Genomic DNA, 18765 nt, shown 5'->3' on the forward strand with positions numbered 1-18765 from the left:
CCTTTGGCATTTTGAATATTTACGTAGGTAATTCATGCTTTTAAAAGTGCATTATCCGAGATCAAACGATTTGATATCGAGATCAGGGATGTCTAGTAGTAAACTGTTCAAAATTCCTCGGTAAATTAATGACAATCTATTATTGATATATTTGCCAGTATTGATTTTAGTTATATTATTGAGAATGAATGTATTTAGTAAGTAAAAACCACTTAAATAGTAAATAATAAATATTAAACCGAAATGACAATAACTGGTTTTTCTTTTTTACCGATGGGCATTAGAGCGAATTTATAAAATTACTAGCTGTACCCGTCCGCTTCGCTGGGCATTTAAAATTAACACTATTATTTCTTACCCCCACAAAGATTCTTATCATTAACGCAGCAACTGGTGTAGGGAGTCCAACACTCATATATATTAGCCTATCCATTAAGTACATGTATTTACTGCATGGATACCAAGTTTCAAGTCAATCGGATGCATGGTTCAGTAGTCATAACGGAACATCCGTAAAAACCACTGTAGATTTATATATTAGTATAGATTGTTTTGTCACCGGACCTTGACTTTCGTGTAAATTTCCAAGTTAATGTTAAGTGTTGTAGTCGGTGAAGACGACGTTCAAAGATTCCGTTATATACACGCAAACGTACATACTTGCCGAAAAGCGCGTCGAAAAGAAAAGAGGTTGTTTTTTTACCAGGAAAGGAATACTGGAGATTCCAAGGCTTTTTCCGTTTCACCAGGAAAGGTGGGCGAGCATGGGCTGAGCCAGGAGGGGTGAGATTTGCTAATAACTGCTAGAGCGTCTACAAAAGAGACCTAAGAGCTCACAGCTAGCTGCTTCGCGAATGCGTCTACTATCGAATAAGAATCTATAGCAGATATTAAATGTAGGTAATTCTTAAGCTAATAGGATTAAGGTGTTTTTATTTGAGTTTATTTTACAATACTTTTTTTTTCGTAATTATTCACGGTTCAATTTAAAAGACTTAAGTTCGAGATTGGGCAAATTGTAATACTGGTTTTTTATATAATTAAAAGCGTATTACATGCCTTTTTTTTTAGAAAAGGGTAAATAAATCAAATAATATTCCGTTCGGATTATGGTTTTGACAACCCTAGGTTATAGCACTTTTAGATATCGATAAAAGCATCGCTACAATAATGTAATGTAAAACAATAGGAGTTCGCGTAACCCGGTAAGTGCTAGATGACCCTTCAGATAAAACATCTTCCGTTCCATTTTCAATGATTATCGACAACGAGCGAACTTTTATATTATTACGAATTTCGACAAGTTACATAACGTTTGAAGAAAATAAGATGAAAAGTATATTTTTAAACTAGCGACCCGCCCTCGGTTTGCTTCGGAAACTGTAATTTATTATTGATTCCTCCACTATTTAATGGATGTTATTATACATATAAACCTTCCTCTTCAATCACTCTATCTATTAAAAAAAAAAACGCATCAAAATCCGTTGCGTAGTTTTAAAGATTTAAGCATACATAGGGATATAGGGACAGAGAAAGCGACTTTGTTTTGTACTATGTAGTGATAGTGATGTACAGAGTACCACTTATATGAAACGTGACAAAATATGATTTGTAGTAGTCCGCAGGTTTTTCAGAGGGATGACCTAATTATTGAAATACGAATTGCGACGACGAGAAAACCTTTAAAATACATTTCATTTATATTATAAAGGCATCATGAAAGAATTAACTCAAATTTACGATATAACAATAAATTTTGTTTTCAATGAACAAAGAAGTAATATAGGTAAGAGAAGGGTGGAATTACAAAACAGTAATTGCTTGAAAGTAATCAACTATAATATCTATAATATTTTATTAATTCAATAGAAGAACTAGAATATTGACTTTTGGTTAAACGATCATAACAAAGAGAAATAAATACTCGAGAAAAAAACTTGTGTTATATATAACATAAAGAAGTATTAAAAAAAAAAAAAAAAAACTAATTACATTTAATTTCGATTTTGTTAATTGTAATAAGATAACGAACGAATATAGAGAGAGTATAATTACGTGGTAGCCTAAAATATTTATCCAAATAAGACATGTACAAATCCGCACCGTCGGTCGGCAACCTGTTAAATCAAACCCGTAATAAGCCGACCAAAAAACTTTCTCCGCATTTTTCAATTACAGCTATTACTTTAATAATATCATAAATCGTATGAATTAGACCAACGTACACTAATTGTGGATTGACAACTAAATTGTGAGTGATGAGTGTAATAAAGACTCTGATATTAATATTGTTATGATCTCATTGGTGATCGTGTCGAGCTTTATAATATAACCAAATAAATTGTTTCGCTAAACTATTTTTAATTGTTTTTCTATTTTAGCTTACGCTGCGTGACTGGCAAACTATTTAAACATAATAATTGCTGATATCATAACCGCGATCTATGTATATTTTCATCTATACAAACCCAGGACAAGGCACGATGTCGAATTTGTAATTTCATCATGATATGAGATCTGATACCAATTGGTCACGAACTCAATATTAGTAATTAAATTTATTCGGTACAAAGATGCAGAGGATTCAAATGGATATTTGAACTTATAGTAATCAGTTGAAAGACCAAAGAAATTCCAAGTAATTTAGTCAAACTATTTCCTGTTAAAAATCTGTGACACAGGATGCGCAGTCAGCATTAGTAACCGTCAACCGCGTCAAAAAGATTCACTATTACGTCATATGATACTTAGTTGAAATAAATAATTGCTCTTCTGGTTTATGTCATAGGCGTCTATAAAGAACTTAAGCTTTAAGTAAACTAAAATTAAGTTCATTATCAACTGACAGACCAAGTGAGTTATCTCTGATCTGTCTCAAAGTATCACAATGAGTTATTGTCGGCTGTAACACAAGCTGAGCACATAATGCAATTATAATAATCTCACTTACGTATTAATCGAGTTACACCCATTGCTGATTATTAAAAAAAGATCTGTCTTTACCTGTGGACAAAATAATATCTAATTAGTGAATATAATAGGATTAGTTTTTGCAATGTTTATGCTGTTGGTTTCATAATTGCGAAGTTTTGTTAGACATTAGCTTTATAGGCTCTGTAGCAAAGTATATTTAAATATTTTTTTCTTTCGTATCCAAGCCTGTTTCCTTAAGTAATTTTACACATTATCTCACGGTACTAAAATTACATAGATAAACAAGACAATCAGCATTGTTATGTTAATGCTAATCTATACTAATATTATAAAGCTGAAGAGTTTGTTTGTTTGAACGCGCTAATCACAGGAACTTCTGGTCCGATTTTAAAAATTCTTTCAGTGTTAGATATCCCATGTATTAAGGAAGGCTATAGGCTATATAACATTAGGTAAGGCCAGGTCCAAGTGGAGCACTAATAAATAATGTTTCAAAATATTGGTTTAAATAGCTCCTTAAAATTCTATAATTCAAAAATATTTTCACTTTCTACGTAAATGAAGTGGAGATAAAATTTAGCGTTATGCCAAAATAACTATTCCACGCGGACGGAGTCGCGGGCAAAAGCTATTACAATGTAACGCCTGAAGGATCGATATTTTTTATCTATCGCAATATGTTAAGAGAGCGACACATGAAAATACGATTTGATAAAAAAGCTAGTCCATAACTAGCTATATTTAGACTGACCGTTACGATCAAAATTTAACGTTCAATAACATATTAGGCTTGCCAGATGTCGCGCCTCCCACGGTTTAGGACTAACAGACTAGCGATGCTTCACGTTGACGACTATCGTCACGACTGTAGGCGATACGGCGACAATCGCTGGCGGTCGCCGACGGATTTCTACGATTGTCGTCGTCAGTTTTTTTTTCCTACCTATGCTGATAGCCTTGAGAGTCTATTTCAGCTTCGCCCTAACGTTTGTAGGTGAGCTCACGGGGCTCAAACCGGAGAATTGCTAACACTGACCCTAGCAAGAGCAGTGCTTCGCAGAATCTACCACCGGATCGGAAACGCGACCCACTGAGAAGATCCGGCGAGAAACTTAGTGGGGTGTGTTTATGGGTTAATTCGCTCGTCGAGCCCTTCGTCGCAAGCGACGGGTTCGACGAGGACGGTGACTGGTCGTCAGTAGCAGCACATTTGTGAGAGCCCTTGGCGCCCAAGCGACATTACACATTGTGTCGAACGAAGGAATTATGAGTAGTTTAATGGTACATAAAAACATATTTTACTACTACCTAGTGGCCTTTTAATACTCGACAAAGCAACTAATCGTGCAGCCCCTCCCTCATAATTTGAAAATAACGACTTGTCTCGTAACTTTAGTATTGTTAGATTTCAAGTGGGTTGTTCTTTATGTAGAATACATTTTATTTACAATGCAACTATGAAAACTTTTGAGAAACGAATGATTAACAATAGAAAATTTGTTTTATAAGATCATTGTAACGCACTGTTCAAAAGAAAAGGCTAATTCAGTATTTATACAAAAATCGAAGACGTAACAAGGTTAAGAAAATAATTCCTTGGTCGCAGCATATAATACAAATGTTCCAACAACTAGTTTCAATAACGGCCGTGAATCGATTAGTTATGAACTAGAAAATTCCAGACCCATTCGTTTGGACTAAACGAATTATAAATTGGTTGTTGAGTTTGTACCACCGGTACATGGTTTTATGGTTCTACGCGAGATAAATCTTCCTGGAAATGGCTACAAAAACTGTACAAAATTACAAATATCAGCCAAGCGCGGACGAATAAAATACGAACGAAAAACCGGCATGTATTTTTTTTAATTTTTTTATTGCTTAGATGGGTGGACGAGCTCACAGCCCACCTGGTGTTAAGTGGTTACTGGAGCCCACAGACACCTACAACGTAAATGCGCCACCCACCTTGAGATATAAGTTCTAAGGTCTCAGTAAAGTTACAACGGCTGTCCTACCCTTCAGACCGAAACGCATTACTGCTTCACGGCAGAAATAGGCAGGGTGGTGGTACCTACCCGCGCGGACTCACAAGAGGTCCTACCACCAGTAAGTATTACATAATAAAAGGTTTTTTCTTTCATACAAATCATTAACAAAAGACGTTCGCATTGAGAAATATAATCCATCATGTTGTACTTTGTCGTTTTTATATAGAGCTTTAACCCAATTTTACTGCGAATGTTGAAAAAACTGCACATTCCATGCAAGGCTTATCTCCGTGTTGACGCGAGATAATAATATTATAAGTGCGATAAGCGATACTTGTGATAAGGGACCACTTCTCTCGACAAGACAACATATTCGAAGTATATCGTTACTGTTTTATTGTATGTAGACAGATTTTAGGTTTTCTTAACATTTGTATGTGCTTCTTTCATAATTAAGTGCATATTTAAGTGAATCTATTTTATGTCTAGTTCACTAATTTTTAAAATCATTCCTATATTTTAATATCAGTATAAGAGTACCTACTCGTCACTGACATACCAATGACAGTGAGGTTTTAAAAGATAATATTTTGTGTTGATACAAATTTTGATTATATGTGAATTCCAAAGATAACGAGTTATCGGCACGACACGCTCCGCCGTAACAATAGCTAATTTAATAATATGTTTTAGGTTACTTTGTTCATATAAATCGTGTGTCACCTATTCTACGTTTACAGTATCACTCACTACCGACAATTATGCAAAGTAAAAATTTAGTAATTATGCCAAACTGAACTTTCAAACTCAATACCTAGAATTGATAATGAATAAAATGAAAGTGATTAATGTGAGTACTATTTCTAGTTCGCTGCGCTGCTGTTTGATTCACTCAAAAACAGTATTTTAGGACCGAGCAACTTATTTATAAGCTGTCGGTAATAAGTGACAATGTTATTGACTATGATGATTATCGGTAGGTCGGTCCCCTTAGAGTCTAGACCGTCCCTTCATAATAAGATGATATGTTACAAAAATTGCATTCGTTCGATTATGAGTGGAGTATGTGTGTTCCCTCATGCGGATCGTACACACACCTTCAAAATATCCGTTCTTTAGTTTAACCATCGGGGCACAAGGGTACAGTCTATATGGACTAGTATTTAGTAGACTATATATCAACGGTTCTGTAGAAATATACAAACGTAACGATTCGATCTCATTTCAATTATAAACTCTCTGTTCATCATCATCATCACAGCCCAGGGTGGGCCTTAGTCTGGTCCAGTATGTCTCTCCAGACTACTCTGTTCAGGGCTTTCTCCTTCCAGTTCCTGACACCGATAACTTTGAGGTCGTGCTCTACGCCATCTAACCATCGGAGTTTGGGTCTGCCACGACTTCTGCGGCCCTCTGGTTTTCCATAGATGCCATTGCCATAGATGTCTTGGCATTTTGGTCTGCTCAATTCGAACTACATGTCCTAAAAACTCTCTGTTGACCAAATGTTAACAAAACCACCAATTATTATCTTCAAGGTTAGAACCAGCGTCGAAGGTTCATGCACGGCATAAAACTGAATAACAATAGTATGAAACGTGATAACGTAATTAAAGGTTGCATTTTCAAGGTCAAAGTTTACAAAAGCTTATTCGATTTCGCTTGCGGCGATTGTATGTATTATGAAGTGAATCCAGCGGCTTCATCGGTGTAGTAATGTGAATATGCTTGAAATTGCCATACGCTGGTGAACTTATATTTTTTAATGCAACACTTGTAGTTCTTGAAATTTTTAACTGTACAAATATTAATGTTGCATCTCACAGTCTCAAAAGTGTGCTTAGAGCGAGTTTTTTAACGTTTTCGATAGCGTAAAAGTTAATTCAAATTTCTATGCAATTGGAACAGCGCCCCTAGCGGCAAACGTGGTCAAACGTTCCAACTCCATACAAATTTGAGTTAACTTTTACGTTATCGAGAACGTTAAAAAACTCGCACTACGCACACTGATCTGTAGACACGGCCTGAACTTGGCGGTAAGTGTTTATAGAGGTAATTACGGGACAAGCTAAAATCGCCCATCTTGAGACATGAGGTCGAAATTATAAAGCCATATCCCTGCCCATATAGCCGAGCGTATAATATTTTTAATGTATGTATAAGAGTTTTTATGAGTAATTACAGGCTCTTTAATAATAGCGTACAATTCGGAACAGTAGTATTCGTTTGTCAAAATAAAGAGCAACACGTAAACCGATTACAAAAAATGTAAAATAATTGTATTGGTGCGATATATGCTATGAACAAAAATCCTATTACGATTACTATAAATGTATTAAATTTGACCGAAGCAGACACTTTATCATCGTATTTTTATCATAGTTTTTGTATATAAGTAGAATGAGGTCATTAACCCATACTTACTTCAAATAAACCGAGATAAAGTTTACGGTTTTTGTAAGTTTTCAGAAGCATTCTCACAGTAAATCTTTTTAAAGCCAAACTATTTTTACATTATAATGACAAGTGGCGATTTTTTTTCATGTTTGTATTCCATTTCGCGATTGAAATAATCGATGGGTGGACGAGCTCACAGCCCACCTGGTGTTAAGTGGTTACTGGAGCCCATACACATCTACAAAATAAATGCGCCATCCACCTTGAGATATAAGTTCTAAGGTCTCAAGTATAGTTACAACGGCTGCCCCACCCTTCAAACCGAAACGCATTACTGCTTCACGGCAGAAATAGGCAAGGTGGTGATACCTACCCGCGCGGACTCTCAAGAGGTCCTCCCAACAGTAATTACGCAAATTATAATTTTGCGGGTTTTATTTTTTTATTATTCCTACACCATGGAAGTTAATCGTGAACATTTGTTGAGTAGGTATTCCATTAGAAAAATTGGTACCCACCTGAGATTCGAACACCAGTGTATCGGTCAACACGAATGCACCGGACGTCTTATCCTTTAGGCCACGACGACTCAAATACATAACATAAACCATCCCTGTGTTAAATTGGTTACCGGACCCTATTTACGTTTGGAGGTGAAACCTCGTGTCTCGTGGTAGGCAGGGGCCCACCATCACATATGGGGTGAAAGTCTAGATTGTATTGTATTCATATAAATATTGTGTCACATTCGTGTCGTTCACAATTCTTGCTCACAATGATGACGGTATTCTCTAGTGCTAAGTAATGTTTAGGTAAAGTGCACCTTCGCGCATGATTGAAGTCACGTAAGCAACACTCAAGACACGTGTCTATGTAATCAGCAATAATTATTACATTCAACAAGATTCTGAGATTTTGGTTGCTTCTTATTGTTTTGAAAACAATGTTTTAATGAAATATTGTGTACTTTTTTTTTTATTAAGTGAAAGATGGGCTTGGTTAGTGAGCTTCATCGGTCTTGAGGTTAAATTGTTATAACTAACTTTTAATATAAATAATATACGTGTACGCACCTATTTATGCAATATCGATAATAAATAAAAATAGAGATTATAATTTTATGATAATGTAATTTATACGAAACATTTTTATACATATAATAAATGACACATCACTTAATACCTTTCCATATAATTTTTCTTGCTGTACATTTTATTTAGATACTAGCTGACCCGGCAGACTTCGTAGTGCCTCAATCGATAAATAAAATACCTAAACTTTTGTATAAAATAAACATAAAACAAACAAAAGGAATCCGTCCGACGGGGGACATATCAAAGGGAAAACAAAATTGTTATTTTTATTTCATTCCGAGCATTTTCATATTTATCTACCTTTTTAACCTTCTCTGGACTTCCACAAATAATTCAAGACTAAAATTTGCCAAATCGGACCAGCCGTTCTCGAGTTTTAGCGAGACTAACGAACAGCAATTCATTTTTATATATATAGATAGATAGATAGATAGATAGATTTTCAGTGTTTAAGCAAATTTTGACGTAGAATTACTGTTGTGCGCAGTTATTAAAAACAACGGCCACAGATTACCCCAATATGAAGTATAGAAAGCTAGTTTTCTGTTCAGAAATAGCTGATGTTTACTACACCGCAGTTCCCAGAAAGGAAACTATCCCACCATTAACATTTCCTTTCGGTAGCGCCCGACGAACACAGAACTATATGCGGAAATACAGAATTAGACTTTTTATCAGACGTATTTTTTGATGTGACGAATTGAAAAATTTCAAAGTTAACAATGGCTCAGAAACATTTTTAATGTTTCATTATCATTAAACGAGAAAATGTTATGTATTACACTATAGTTATTTCAATGATGAAGATGTTTTGCTTTAAAGAAATGCTCTTTATGGGCAATAAAACAATATATTTTTCTTTTTTTGTTGTCCCTACCTATGCTGATAGCCTTGAGAGGCTATATCAGCTTCGCCCTGACGTGTAGGTGAGCTACCTATGCTGATAGCCTTGAGAGGCTATATCAGCTTCGCCCTGACGTGTAGGTGAGCTCACGGGTCTCAAACCGGAGTGATGCTAACACTGACCCTAGCAAGAGCAGTGCTTCGCAGAATCTACCACCGGATCGGAAACGCGACCCACTGAGAAGATCCGGCGAGAAACTTAGTGGGCTAATAAAACACAATGCCATTAAAAATAAACATATAAACATATGACGCTGTCTCTAAAACATTTATTATTGCAGACGACAAGTTAAAATGTAACTATGGCTCATTGCATTTACATTTTAATTAAATACATATTCTAAAAGCATTTCGTGAGCACTCGTGAAAGTTTACGAAGGTATAGCTTTTAGAAAAAATTTAAAACTTAATAGCGGGCAGATATTCAGTAATGACGGTGATAACGTGACTGCGCATTTGTCTGTATTGTAAATATAAATGTAATATAAATGAATAAATTTTTTTTCAGGTTGACACGTAGAAATATTAATTCGATGTAGTTTTTCCTCCCGTTCACTAGTTAACAATTTTATATTTAAAACACCTGTAGTGTTTTCAAATATTTTTTTAATTTGAATGCTGATTGTCTTTAATCTAAGTGAAAGGCATATTTTAAACTACGGTAACATACAAAAATGCATTAGCGCCATCATTAGAGACCAAGCCCTACTCAACTCAGACGTGTTCTTTCTTAATTAGTCAAATTAATTTAAGCCGTGTACCATCGACATAAGAGCTAACAGACGTATTGTTTACTGTGTGATTAGTAAGTTCAATGAAACGATCCTTGCTCAGCAGTTAAGTCACAAGGTTAAAAAGGTCAGGGTGAATGAACCAGGGTACTTTTTGTCAGCTTCCCACTGTATTTATCGTGACGAAGCACGCGACAGTCAAGTAATTAATTTGAAATTAAAATTTTATAAGTTTTCTTTAACGGCACTGGTTGGTTCATAGTATAAGTTTGTTTCGAGGAATTTATGTTTTTTTTTTTAATACTTGGAATATCAAAATTGGCACTGAATTTTGGCAACATCCTGACGCGTAGGAGTCGTGCGTTTCGGTATGAGGGGTTGGTGTGAAATACGGATCCTCCCGATCCATTAACGGTGCTTTTATATACCTCAAGCACCGGTTACTATCCTCGCCAAAACTGTCGCTTGCGACGAAGGGCTCGATGAGTGAATTAACCCATAGACACAGCCCACTGAGTTTCTAGCCGGATCTTTTCAGTGGGTCGCGTTTCCGATCCGGTGGTAGATTCTGTGAAGCATTGCTCTTGCTAGGGCCAGTATTAGCAACACTCCCGGCTTGAGCCCCGTGAGCTCACATACACGTCAAGGAGAAGCTGAAATAGCCTCTCAAGGCTATCAGCAGAGGTAGGAAAAAGAAGAAGGTACCCATAAAGAACAGACAACGTGAATTCCGCAACTCACCCATAGACGTGAGGTTTAAGTGTCAATTAAATACCACAACAGCTGCCCCACCCCTCAAGCGGGCGAAAATTGACGGGATGGTTTAAGAATATTTTTTTCGTTTTTCGTGAGTCGTAGACAATTAAAAGTTTTACGCAATGTAGACAATTAAAATCTCGCGTTTTTTATTATCATTATTCTCCTTTGCAGTTCTAGTGGACACAATACGCCTTATTACCAGTCAGCAACACTCATCACGTCATTTTCCTATGAATCATGACTTATTGCTTTGTCTGGTGGGATATTTATTAAATATTTTTTAAAGTATTCTAAATGAGAACACGTAGACAGTAATTTCGTGCTAATTACTGAATGTCTTAGGTTCGAGTCAATGCAAATCGAATCATAAATCAATGGTCGAATAAAATCTAAGGGGAGCCATAAACACAAAAAGTAATGTTCAGAGTGGCCCCCGTTTGACCTAGTTTTACATCAGATAATATTTACGGCGTATGATATTTGTGCGCATGAAATGACTGACGGTAAGTAATAAAAAATCGGGTCATATTGAAGGGTTCATTAAACGAACTTCGGTTACCTTATTATTCAACCTCGTACTTCGACTATCACAATCAAGTAAGAGGTTCATCCGATTTGACAACAATGAAATGTTATTGTAGTATTATTATTGTAGTATGGTGGTAGGACCTCTTGTGAGTCCGCACGGGTAGGTACCACCATCCTGCCTATTTCTGCCATGAAGCAATAATGCGTTTCGGTTTGAAGGGTAGGGCAGCCGTTGTAACTATACTGAGAGCTTAGAACTTATATCTCAAGATGGGTGGCGCATTTGCGTTGTAGAAAAAAATATATATAAATAGATTGATACTGAAATTGTCTGACCATCTATCACTGTCTGTTCCCTATCTATAATTTCTTTTAGGTTTACAAGGTATTTAAAGTTCAGTCATTTGAATTCCTACATCAGCCTCGTATGTGGAACAGCTACAGCGAGTTGCGTGACAACAATCGTGTGAGGGTGAATTTAATACCACACCCATGTATCGTCCTTATAATGTATTCATGAACTCCGTCAGGTACACTAAAAAGGCCACGTTGTATACATTTTTACTATTACAACATAATATTAGTTGTTCTAAGGTTATAATTCTTTAAAACCTCTCTCTAAAAAAAATTTATCTCACGTTTAATGATGTAAATTGTAATTTATAATAATCATGTATGTACATATAATAAAATATAATAATATATAATCGTGCATGGACGCATACTATAATTTTTTGGACATGTCTCCCGGCGAGAAAATGACTCCATAGAGCGCCTTGTCGTTCAGGGTAAAGTAGAAGGCACCAGACCGCGTGGAAGGTTGCTCATGCGATGGACCGACCAGATCAAGTCGGCAGTTGGCGGCAGTTTGCATGAGTGTACTAGGCTCACCACAAACCGCGAGGAGTGGCGATTGCTCGTGAGGCGCATAACATCTTCCCACAGCAATGATACTGGATGTCGACCACGACCGCTCTGACAAGAGTGATACGACATGCCAACATACGACATACAATAATAAAATCGGGGGTCAACTGAATGCGTTATATTCTACTTTCAAATATAATTATAGGGTTTTCTAACGTAGCTTATTCATAAGATACAAACCTGACAATCGAAGGCACGTCTATTGATACCTGTTTTATATATATTATATAATATGAATTAAAGTAAATACATGATTTCAACATTTGAAAACAGAAAGGTAAAACAGAAAGACTTGGATGGACTGTGTGAAAGAGAATATGCGAGAGAAGGTCGTGAGTGCAGAGATAACGCATGACAGGTCTGAATGGAAAAGAGAACATACTGCGGTGACCCTACATAGTGATACAAAGGCAAGAAGAAGACATACTTTCGGTATTTTAAGAGGTGCGTTTATTTATCACTTGGCCTAATGTTTTTTCAATGACAATCGTACTTAAGGAAAAAAATTAGTCACGGCTATGGAGCTGACATTGGCAGCCACGTGATGGCAAAAGAAAAAGAGGTAGGCAAGCTAGAAGATGGACAAATGATATAAAGATGATTGGAGGGACGATCTGGTCCAGAAAAGCTACCAATAGAGATGAATGGAAGCAGCTGGAAGAGGCCTATGTGTCACAGGACACGCTGATCACTGAACCGGGAAACCCGATGTATTAGATTTAAGTTAAAACAATTTGCTACTGTATGTAAATATCATTGTTTAGTATCAGCAATAAAGGCTATACAAAAAAAAATGGAGCTGACATTGAGTCGTTTTTCTTTTCATTTAACAATTAATATGATTCATATAGGACGCGAAATTCTCTTAAGTTAAAGGTCAATCTTATATTGAACAAACTGCTAGACCATGATATACTTACTCTTCGTGAAAATAAACATCACTAAAATATCACCACCACTTAAATCGAATATATCTTGAAAATGCTATAAAATACATCAGTTTGTTAAAACTACTCGCGTGCTACCCTGCTGTACATTCATGGTAGTATGACAAAAATCCTTCCTGAAGAACTAACAGCTGTCCAGAATTTCCATTTAAACGCCAAAAAGGCGCAGCGAGCGCGCAATTCGATAATACACACGAACATTCATTTTGTATACTAGATTAAACGGTAGTGAATGCAATTATCGAGTCCTTATTTAGTCTAATAATACCTTACGTGTTCCGTAACTTTTAAGTGTTCCGTGATAATCAGAGAGTCACAAACCTAATATATAAAATTCTCGTGTCACAATGTTCGTTCCCATACTCCTCCGAAGCCGCTTGACCGATTCTCATGAAATTTTTTATGCATATTCAGTAAGCCTGAGAATCGGCTACTATCTATTTTTCATACGCCTAAGTGATTAAGGTTGTCCATTTTTTTTTTTTTTTTTTTTTTTTCGGGTAGAGGGCCGAACCTCCTACGAGGTCCCCGCGCAAAAGGGGCGCGCGGGGTATGTGAGACTCAACGATCTGCATGGTGTTGTGAGCAGACCGCGGGCCCAAGGATTTTAGAGCCCACCCACTAAACGACTCCCCTGCACTCTTACACCCGACGTCCGATCCCCTCCGAGGTCAGAACCCGGATGAGGTAGGGGGGCTACCGCGGTCAACACTACAACCAGACGGCGCGGCTCACCCCAAGGACGCCCAGCCGACGGAGCCTTCGAGGCGAATCGAAGGCTCTGAAACGTCGGCCGTCTCGGTACGGCAGCCCGTCGGGCCGCCCAGACGGTGCCGCTGGTGTCCCGGAATACCCCGCTGGACCAGAACCAGCCTGCCGGGTCGGGACGCGATACACCGTCGACCGGTCGCTCTATTCACTCCACGGCAGCGCGCTAGAGTGCTGGTAGCGCGCCGCGCGGCCTCACCCCCTCAGGTCGCCCCTTGACCTTCACCGGGGGGAGGCCGCCACCTACAGGGGCCGGGACGTGCGGGCGTATTCCCGCCTCCGGCCCCCGGCTCGACGGCGACGGATCGGTGCGGAAAGGGAAGAGCTCTCCCTCTCTCGCTCCGCCGCCTCCTTCTGCGAGATGGTGGACTCGCAGAAGTCGAGCATCGCCTTCCAGGACGCGTCGCTGCCGAGCATCGTAGCCACGACGCGCGGCAGCGAGAGGTCCTCTCCAATGAGATTAAGGTTGTCCACCCCTAACATTTTTTTTATTTGGACATTTTTTTTTGTTATATTGAGGTATTATGTGGTTGAATGAGGTTTTGTTATTTTTATTATATATTCCCTCATCGTTCACAGCACTACACTCATACCTCTTTCACTCATTTACCACATCCTTACACACTTACAATAAATTAGTTTTTTTTTTCTACACTAGAATTTCCCTAGAAATCTTATATATGGCAAAACAATGTTTGCCGGGTCAGCTAGTTGTAATATAAAAATAATAAACATCGAAAATAAACCGTAATAAATATAGTTCGTAAATTGTTTGAATAACGTTGTCATTTATTTATCGGGTGCCATAGACACCAGAACTATAATGTCGCCCATCCACTTAAGAGATAGGTCGGAGCCAGGCAAAACGTCCGTTGTAACGTACTCATGGCTGTGTGGTTAGGTTCGATCCTAGGACAGTTATGTTACTGAATAATTATAGTCTTAAAATTCAATAACAGCTTCCGACAAAAACCAAAATACAAAAAAAAACCAATGGATTTATACAAATACATCCTAATTCTTCTTTCCTTCTGCGGGCCTACTGGAAGCGATTTCAACATGAAATAAGTAAGTGCCCTTGTACTCTGTATCATTATTGTCGTGTTTCTTCTAATAGCTGTGTGTACAAAATATACCTAGTCAGGTCATAAGTATTGTCACACAGTAAAAACTATTCTTTTAGAATGCTGGCCACAAAAAAGTTTATTGAATTAGAATTTCGAATTGTTCATGAAAATAAAAATGTATACTTTTAGAATTTTTACTAATTTTTAAATATGGAGTGGGCGCTTAAAGAAGACCGTGTTGCAGTTATTGCGTTGCATCGTTGCGGTTACGCGCCAATTCAAATTTTTAACATACTGAAAAATTTGAATATAACCAAAAGATTCGTTTATCGTACCATCAAACGATACAATGAAGACTCTAGTGTAGATGACAGGTCAAGAAGTGGTCGCCCTCGGTCTGTTAGGACTCCAGCAGTGATAAAAGCTGTGAAGGCGCGAATTCAAAGAAATCCCAAACGTAAGCAGAAACTGTTGGCCCTTCAGATGGGGTTAAGCAGAACCACGGTGAAAAGGGTGTTAAATGAAGACTTGGGCTTCGGGCATATCGAAGAAAAACAGGACATCGTTTGAATGCTCGTCTAATGGACCTGAGACTGAAGAGATGCCGCGCTCTGTTGAAGCGGTACGCGGTAAAAAAATATCGGGAAATTCTTTTTTCGGATGAAAAAATTTTTACCGTAGAAGAGAGCTACAACAAACAAAATGATAAGGTGTACGCACACAGTAGTGAAGAAGCGAGCAACCGTATTCCGCGTGTCCAACGAGGTCATTTTCCATCCTCGCTCATGGTATGGTTGGGAGTTTCTTATTGGGGCTTAACAGAGGTACATTTTTGTGAGAAAGGTGTAAAAACGAATGCAGTTGTGTGTCAAAATACAGTCCTGACGAACCTTGTGGAACCTGTTTCTCATACCATGTTCAATAACAGGCACTGGGTATTCCAACAAGATTCGGCGCCAGTTCATAGAGCGAAGAGCACACAAGACTGGCTGGCGGCGCGTGAAATCGACTTCATCCGGCACGAAGACTGGCCCTCCTCCAGTCCAGATTTGAATCCGTTAGATTACAAGATATGGCAACACTTGGAGGAAAAGGCGTGCTCAAAGCCTCATCCCAATTTGGAGTCACTCAAGACATCCTTGATTAAGGCAGCCGCCGATATTGACATGGACCTCGTTCGTACTGCGATAGACGACTGGCCGCGCAGATTGAAGGCCTGTATTCAAAATCACGGAGGTCATTTTGAATAAACTTTAGTGTCATAAGAATCTATGTTTTGTTAAGTTCATTTTGGTATATGAATGGTTACATAATGAATAAACTTGTTTCAATTATTTTACATTAAACATGTGACAGAATTTATGACCTGACTAGGTATATATTAAATAAAATAAATAAATACAACTCTTGTTTCGCGTATACATGCAAATTTCGTTGTGAGGGCTAAATTATCTAACCGAAAATTTCTACCATGAATAATTCGATTAAAACGCAATTGTTAACCATCGAGAAACGTGTTGACATTAAATTCCTCCCAATTCAAAAACGGGTAAAACCTGTATGTAAAATTGAAAGTGACCCAAAGTTTATATTTAACTTTAAACATTTTACCTCTGTCTTCGCAACTATGTTTCTAAGATAGTTATATTACAATAACAAAAATGCCTTTTAATCGTAGTGAGCAATAATTAAGTTATAAAAAAAACTTAATTTCAACAAATTTATGATTTGAATTTGTTTCTTTTGCTTTAATATTCTGACGATTAGGCTGCTATTAGTAATATCAATAATAAAAAAGAACCAACTATTGATTTAATATTTGAAACTTAAAGAAACGGAACAAAAGAATACATTGTTTCCTTTGTGTATATTGATACACAGCTGAAAATTGCTAGGGCTGTTTGATTCTTCATTGAGGGGAAAACGAAAGTGGGACAAGGAACTATAGGATCAATGAACTCTAGTAATGAGTCTTTTGTCGCCCTTTGGGTTAAAAAAACTATTAACGTACAATCATACTTAAAATTTGTAAAACTTGTTTATAATATACCTATAATTTTTTATAAGACGTGTTTAGAAGAAAGAAATACGGAAATGGAGAAACATAACAAAGACGTTACACGGTTCATGAAACTTGGATAATTTCTGATTTAAATTCAAGAAAATGAACTGAATCACCTAACTGTAACATACAAAGTCGTCATTAAAGACTAATAAAGGATGAAACATATTATGATTCACTATTAAGGCTAGCACTCAACGACGTTCAAACACGTTCCGTCTTTACGAATATTTCAAAGGTTGTTTTAAAGTGACCCAAAACTAGTGTGATGTCCTTCTGTTTGAGCCATGATGGCTCCTAAGGGGATTCACATACTCAAAGTGGTTTTTATTATTTGAAAGAAGGTTCTATCGAGGCGGTTTTAGGCATTTGACTTAGTCTCAAAATGGGCGGATATTTATTTTCACACTCATCTAACCTGTTCATCACACGAAAGTTCACCCGACGTGGGAATCGAACCCACGATCCGCGGTGCTACAGTCAGAGGCGCTAATTACTGCATCACCGCGTCAGTCATGTACATTGCTATATCTATGATGGTGGTTAAATATCAGATCGTAAGCTCATGTGAATTCAGCCTTCAAACAAATAGCAAGTCATGAATATCTAACCTGGAGTTAGATAAAGCTGTTTTCCCATTTGTGAAGATAAAATGCTTCCTTAAATAATTCAATTTACACGTACGACAGTGGAGTCGAAGATTCCTTAAAATATAAATTAACGTAATTTTGGATAGCTTTCCTAAATACCCGAAACCATTTCAGGTTGGCACCATACTGCTACATCTTTTACAGATGTACAATTAATTTAGACCAGTACAGTCGGACAGAGCATACGAATCGATCTAAATCTGTATGAGAATACAACCTTCCGAGGTATGTTTTTAGAATATAAAGGACCATACTACCCTAGGAGCTGCCAAGAATACGACGAGGTTAAATCGTAGCCTACAAGGCCGGACTCAGGGCTCAAATCGGCATAAATCTTTCCCCACTTTATGTTCTTCGTGCTTCACGCCATTTCGGGTCGACGACCGGCCATTACAAAATGGCTGAAATGTAATTTGAAGCAGTTTTTCTGTTTCAAGCTAATTGGCGATGAGGTTAGACGAAAGAAATGAGCCTAAAGGCGTGTTAGTTCGTTATTGTCGAATTTGAATAAGCATCGTAATATTAAATAGGAAACTGGAAGCTCTCTCTATTAAAGTGTACTTGAAATTATTATTATTACATCCTAAGAATGGGATATAAGTAACATAAAGTATGAATGTAAAATAAGAGACGCGTTTTGGAAATTCATAGTCATTTAAAATCCCATTTAGATGAACCATAATTATAAAATCTTAAATTTTTCTTTCATTGTTGTTTTATTTCCATTATTCACGTTTTATCTTTGTCTGAACTGCTTTGCCGAGTTAATTCTAAAATTACCAATGAAACCCCTTTTACAGTAGTCTCTTTACCACCTTCCTTGATCAATAAATTATATAATATATTTTATCGACCTATAAAACCGACAATTTGTCAATTCTAAAAAATTACCACAATATCAATGGTATTTTCGTTTGCCCTTATCCCTATCACAAAAATGATTTTACTTATTTTGTTAAAACACTATTTGAACAATTTCTAACTACATATATAAGATGAGTACA

The 18765-nt window shown here is 37.1% G+C and overlaps 1 protein-coding gene and 1 long non-coding RNA gene across 10 annotated transcripts in view; both read right to left on the bottom strand.

The window, feature by feature from the left end:
• The window catches only part of klar (klarsicht), a 326898-nt gene that overhangs the window by 107945 nt on the left and 200188 nt on the right, over positions 1–18765 (bottom strand). The gene's annotated exons all lie outside the window — the stretch shown is intronic.
• Positions 1977–18765, bottom strand: part of LOC149502616 (uncharacterized) — a 40968-nt gene continuing 24179 nt past the window's right edge. The window contains exon 3 of the long non-coding RNA XR_016323280.1: positions 1977–3006. This is a non-coding gene — a long non-coding RNA (uncharacterized LOC149502616). The remainder of the gene's footprint in view (positions 3007–18765) is intronic.

The sequence above is a fragment of the Bombyx mandarina genome, chromosome 07 (genome assembly GCF_030267445.1).
Source record: "Bombyx mandarina strain Sakado chromosome 07, ASM3026744v2".
Taxonomy (NCBI): domain Eukaryota; kingdom Metazoa; phylum Arthropoda; class Insecta; order Lepidoptera; family Bombycidae; genus Bombyx; species Bombyx mandarina.